This window comes from Achroia grisella, unplaced genomic scaffold (assembly GCF_030625045.1).
Source record: "Achroia grisella isolate CSIRO2021 unplaced genomic scaffold, CSIRO_AGI_Agris_v1 utg109, whole genome shotgun sequence".
Classification (NCBI taxonomy): Eukaryota; Metazoa; Arthropoda; class Insecta; order Lepidoptera; family Pyralidae; genus Achroia; species Achroia grisella.
In genome coordinates this window covers 9,655,655-9,662,585 of record NW_026712573.1, presented here as the reverse complement: position 1 = coordinate 9,662,585, position 6,931 = coordinate 9,655,655, and the positions used below count along the sequence as shown (strand labels likewise).

General features: G+C 31.5%; 1 protein-coding gene across 1 annotated transcript in view; it reads left to right on the top strand.

Moving 5' to 3' along the window:
* The first annotated feature begins 2,461 nt into the window (after positions 1-2,461).
* Positions 2,462-6,931, top strand: part of LOC131847268 (unconventional myosin-XVIIIa) — a 221,851-nt gene continuing 217,381 nt past the window's right edge. Inside the window, exon 1 of the mRNA XM_059196802.1 lies at positions 2,462-2,825. The gene's annotated coding sequence lies outside the window, so the exon portion shown is untranslated. The remainder of the gene's footprint in view (positions 2,826-6,931) is intronic.

Here is a 6,931-nt window from a genome sequence, read left to right as displayed (position 1 = left end):
TAACGGGGACATTTTTTTTATACAACTTAAGTGGCAAACAAGCATACGGCCCATCTGATGGTAAACGGTAAATGGTAACGTAAGCATGAGTCCACATTACTAACAATCTCCTTCCCCCCGATGCAACCCTAGTGTGAGCTAGCAATGTACCATGTCAGGATGACCACCACCTGGAAACCATCAAGTTGTATTGCTGGTGAATTGGTTACGATGGGCTAACTGACCTGATCGTATCATCCTCCACTGGTGCCCCGACAGCGTAAACCGGTAGCGCAGGCGGATGCATCATTTCATTATCATCCATAAAAAAGTAAAGTCCCGGGAACTGCTCGCAATTTCCCTCTGCCACACGATGATCCTGGCACTCGTTTCTGTTTGTCTCAAAAAAAAAAATGGGTCGATATAAATATACACGCATATTTTTTAACCCGGTTGCAATATCTTACTAATATTATAAACGCGAATGCTTATGAGTATGGAATAGTATGGATGGATGTTTGTTTCTTTTTCACGCAAAAACTACTGAATGGATTTTGATGAAACTTAACAGCAATATACACGCATATATATATCAGAATATTATAAACGCGAATGCTTATGAGTATGGAATGTAAATGTTAAAAAACTACTGAATGGATTTTGATGAAACTTAACAGCAATATCGCTTATATATCAGAATAACATAGGCTGAAATTTAAAAAGATATTTATGTTAAGTTAATATTTAAGTAAGTGTTATGCAGACGAAGTTGCGCGGGTCAGCTAGTATGAAATAACGCAAGTAAAGTACGAATTATAGATACCTACTCATATCAACTCTTATACTGTGAGCGCATTTCCAGCTTGAATGTGTTGCGTTACCTTCACGTTCCAGGGGAGGACAATGCGGACAAAAGCCGACGTATGAAGGTATTCAGACAGTGGCATTGTTCTATTTATGTTTGATATTATACTGGCTTCTTGTTTTTTAATCCTTTATATTCGAATTTACCATTCGTTGATTGTTTTTGAAAAATGTGTTTTATAAAATTAAATAAGTATTGTTTAAATATAAATAGGTACAATACAACCATAATGAACATATGGTTGAAGTTGAAGTGTAATATTATTGGAATTTCATAAATACAAGTCAAAAAATTATTTTTTAGGAACGCAGTAAATTGTTTGTTTGTAAATTATTAAACATTATTATGCAAATATACCTATATGTAATAAAAAATATATTATGGAAGTCCGAGAAAGAAAGAATAATAAATAAAATAAATTGTGAACGTATCATGACCCAGTTTTAAAAAATTAGGAAAGCAATCTCGAAGTTTATAGGGAGGCAAAGATATTCAAATTGTTTGCGTTAAATTTACTAAAGCTTTACAAATAACAATCTACTTCTAATATATGTGAAGGAATGGTAGAACTTTTAATAGTGCCGAACACTTCACTGGCTGGTGATTATCAAAAAATTGCTGACAGATAGAAAGGAAGTTCTTTATTTATTTTAAGCATTACAAATAATTTTATGCCTACAATACAACAAAAAAAAAGTCTCAAGTGGTTACAGCTCACAATTTATTGACACATATTAATATTTTTATATAGATATAACTGTGGCGTAACATAAACTGTCTATAAAAACGGCGAATATTTTTTGCATAATACTGTAATCGCTTCTGCTGCTATAGGATAGTGAGGCAGTATAGTAAATTGCTAAATAAAATATTAAGTAAGGTACCTACATAACGTATTTTGTTTCAAGTCAAATGATGAAATCGTGCATGGTGACAACTGTATAGAATATGAAGCGCAAAAAGTCAGAACTTTTAGCTCATAGTGGTATATTCTTTGTTCTTAATTCGCAAGAATTAATGACACTGTTTTCAGGGAAGAATGCGTGGAGTCGGAACTGTTAATTCTAACTCCAAACCTAGAAAATGATTATTTTTCTTTGGTTGAACTGCCATCTAACGTCCATTAGATGAATCAAGTAATATCTGTAATTACTTCAATTAAATACTTATGCTACTGCATTCTAAGTTTTTAAAGTTGGTTTCCCTATTTGACGATAGATGGCGATAAAACAATAAATTGTTATTAACTTTTCTATTAAGTATAAATAAATACAAAACAAACTAATGTTGTTAGTAGAACCCACGGAGTATATTTTGTAATTTCATTTAAAAAGTATTATATTTGGTATGGATATTTTGATTGTGAACGCACATAGCATACTGTCAGTGTCAAATTGACAATGACAGTCTCCGTACCAGTCAAAACAAAACATTGAATATCTACCTACTCCTTACTGTCGATTGGATTTAGTTCTTTCTAGTGATATCAACTTAATGTCTAAAGTACTTGGATCGAATTTTGCACTTCAGCCGGTTCTTACTTAGACTCCGTGCTTGTTCAAACTTTATACTGTAGCGCCGTTCGTTGCGTATATCTGCGTTTCCCCCGGCCGCGCTTCGAGTCCGAGCTCCGAGACTCCGACAGTTCCGATCCCGACACTATACTTATACATTATTATGTTATTCAGTGTAAACGAATCGTTACTGTAGTGTATACGTTTGTTTTCACAACGTAATACTACGATTTTATCGATATCTGTCAAATATTTCGATTACTGTGCTTATGCGATAATTTTGTTATTAATTAATATTTGTGTTTAACATTACGATGCCGGTTTAACAAAGTATTACCTTTATGTCTTCTGTGTGTTATGTGGATATAATGCCTGGAATTTGTGGTGGTGTTGTGTTTTGTGTGTGACTGGCTGCAGTGCCGTTTTGTGAGGATTAGGCGTTCCTTTTGGAGTATAAATACGAACAAGTAAGTAAATATTTACATAAACTCCACACATGTGTCTTAACTTGGTCAATATTATTTGAGAATTATCAGATTAGTGAGTTTGCTACCTACTGTCTATATAAATGGTACAGAAAAATATTAGTTTATTAGAAATCGATAGATATAGTAAATTTAATGTTACATATGTAAAATCAGATATTAGTGGGTACCTTCTTAATTGTATTCATTCGCATTTAATTACTTGAATTTTATAATTAATTTTAATAATAAGGTGTCACATATGTGAAATTAGAAAAGGAAAGATGTAGAGGATCACAGACTATAATTTTATAACATTTATTTATTATTTACAGTCCAAAGTACATATAAATAGCTATGTAGTTTGTCCTGTGTGCCAGATTAAAGTATTGATTATGTTCCTCAAACAGATGGCTAGAGATAATGTATTTAATGTGAAATCTAACAACGCAAAGTAAATAATCTTTATATACTGGACATTGTGGTATAATAATTCTAATTAATTAATAATTAAGTATTAATGTATTTATTAACATGTATATAAAATATGTTAATGAGAATATTTTAATCAAAATTAAAGGGAATATTTATACATATAATATGATGTTGAATTTATTATTTTATTTTACAATATATAAGTACTAATTTCCTGTTTCAATTTGAACTACATTTGAATGACATAAATAATATTAACATTACATTAGGATATGTACACAAACTTGCCATAAAAGGACTAAATGATAATAAAACCCATAACAAAATTTGTCAAGTGGTTTAGAAGAAATAAGCAGATAAACAGACATGTACAGTGGCTTTTTTTATATTAAATATTTAGAGTTAACAATGTACCTAGTGTTCATTTGAATATATATAGCTAATAAAACATGAGATAAAATAATATTATTAAACATTAAAAATATGAGACTTTCTTAATTTTTATTATCACTACTAAATTGTTTATTAGAAATCTATTAAGAAATATTAATTTCCTTTGCGGACACAATATAGTGGAAAGTAGTATGTAGTAGGTTATATTACATGCGTTACTAGGTGATCATGACATCAAAAATATACCATGTATTTTACATTTTATACAATGTAAATTGAAGTTATATATATATATACATGTATGGTGCCACTCATGGTTTTCCTTCCTCCAAGTCATTATGCAATAAACTAATTTAAATCATATACATATTCCTTATGTATATGATTTAATATAATTTAATGCTTATCCAATTGTACTAAAAATAAATAAGTATGTGTCTAATATATAATAATAATATTTCAGGACAATTCACACAGCCTCATATAGTAGTGTAGCTACACAGAGCTTGTATTAAAGGTGCTAGACAACTGTTATAAATACATATCCATGTAAAAAATGTATCTACATTTTTTGTCAATATTATAATAATATACATATAGAGAACACCCATACTATATATAATTATTTACCATATTACTAACTATTTGAGATCTCTTATTTTCTTATCAACATAGGTCATATGTTTTACTATCCAGCTATCGAAGCTTTGTGGTCTGGCTTATTTTAAGTATATCAAGTTACTTGGTCACATATTTAAAAAAGTATTTATTCTACTGGAATATACACTACTTAGGGTCTATAAAACTAGAGTAAGTAGCCATATAAATGATTGTATATAATTTTCTATATATACATACATAAGTATACCCTTCTTACATAAAAATGTTATAATACACATAATTAATATCAAATACAAAAGATAGCCTATGTTATTCTCATGATACAAATAAATTTTATCATGAAATTTCTTTGAGATCCATAAACAGCTGTTTATCTATGACAATGTAATAAACAGACAGACACATTCGTTCGCATTTCTAGATATACCTATATCTCTTTATTTATTATTTAACAACAAAACACGTAAATATGTGTAGGAAGCATTATCACAGCATAAACTTCCTTAAGGAAATTTTTCCTATTTATCAAGTCAAGTCATTAAACATTAAATGAAACTAGTGAATTGACCACAAAAATCTACATCTAATCTACTCTGACCTAAGCCCTTAAATAATTCACGGTACCCGCCTAAAATATGTTAGGGCGTTTATGTCGAGTCGCCGGAGGGGAGAGCTCAACAATCGATAACATTCTCGCGGCCCGTCAGCTGTGTCGAGCATGCAACCTGTCTATGGAGATTGTTTCTTAAATTATGAAATATCTCGATAGGCTAAGGCATATTACCAAACTTTCCGTGAAATACAATCTTGTACTTAGGTTTGCAATAGATCTCGACTCTACCTATTCATTGAAAGGTACCTGCGTGTCATAATACCTAATTTGGTGCATTGATTTGTGTTAAGTAACGAAAAAAGTTTAAAAAACCTTTTTTGTGATTAGAATGGTAAGCTAACTGATGGCACCTTAGTGGTAAGTGTACTACGGACATTCCGCTATCATTTGACGCCCGTGATATTACTAATGGAGTACCAATCTGGACGATGTTAGATGCTAAGATGTTATGCCTCGTATCCTTTAATTTCACTGCCTACTTTAGTTTGAGAAGTCTTCAGTTTAAAATGGTATTTATTAAGTACCAAATTCAGTTCTCAATTGGCCAATAGCAAAATATACTATCGTCAGCTTTTAAGTCATTATCAGGTATTGAACAAACATATTTCACAAAAAATACAACTTTACAAACTATTCTACAAAAAATAACCATCTTCAATAGGTACAAAATTGCACAATTTTAGATAACGTAACCAAAATCAATGCAGATTTAATTAAATCACATAATATTAGATACATTCTTTCTCTCCTTATTCCAGATTAGAATACATAAAATTACATGTAACTGTCAAACATTGTAACATTTGAAATTGTAATAAATACTAAACCACAACATTTTGTTCCATTGCATTGCAAGATCGTAATCTTGAGGAGCTGCGGTTTGTACACAAAAGGTTGCACGTTGCAGTAATCCTCGTGTTTTCCATATTGATGCTTTACAGATGATAAATACAAATGAGGATATATTATATTATTTTTAAAACTTATGTTTATATTTACATTAACATTTTTATAACTATGTACAGGATATTAATATACTTACTATGTTTTCGTCTTTCCACAATTGTTTCGACTTTTTTGGTCAGTGCGAGGTGAGACGTTGGAACGAATGTGTTGCACTCGCCCTGAAGAAGACTTTGGTATAAAATCGAATCAATAGACGACAATTTACTTACGAAAGTAATTCTTTTTGGTAGGTTTTTTAAATTCACGTACATTATTATAATAATATGAGTAAAAATTCTCAAAACTTCAAAAAGATTACCTATTTTCTTTCTTGCTTTGTATTGTGGATATGAAAATGTGGCCCCAGTAATTTTCATCTCCATAGGGCGGTAAGAGTAAGGAGGTAAGATTTTCGGGAGAAGAAAAAAACTCGAAAGAAAAATCTATTTTAAGGATACTACGAGTAATCGCTACTCAAATTGAGTAGCGTTCCAATAGGTTAATACTAATCTTCTTCTGTATCGAGAGACACATGCCCTGCATTGTGACATTACTAGGTTATTATGGTATATAGTCGTAATCCAAGGAGGACAACGAAGAAATTCCACCATGAAAGCCACGACCACTCTGTTAAGAGTGTACGACTAAAGAACTCGTAGTCCTTGGACCTACTTTTTTTCTTATGATGGAATGGTCATTACTCCTACACAAACAATATACGCTAGCCAGCCACAGGGAAGGAGAAGCAAGATTTTTAAGGGGAGTAAAATTGCATAGTTTTACCTCTTCGCTAACGGTATACGCTGGCAGAGCACCAGTGGGTAATGGAAATTCGGTACTATTAGTTACGTTAATTATTTGAATGGGCAAGTTTTCCCACGGGAACGACATATAACGGGTTTGCGCGGAAAACAGCTCAATTACTCATTATAGGTGTATAATATTATATTAAATAGGAAATCCAATGAAGCGTGGGCGAGTCTGTCGTGGTCAGGAGTATTGAACGGAAAAATGCCGTTAACCAAACAGCTTTCCTTAATAGGAGACTTGGATATGAATCTGCCGTCAAAATATTTCATGTTTGAATTGTTATGGACAAATA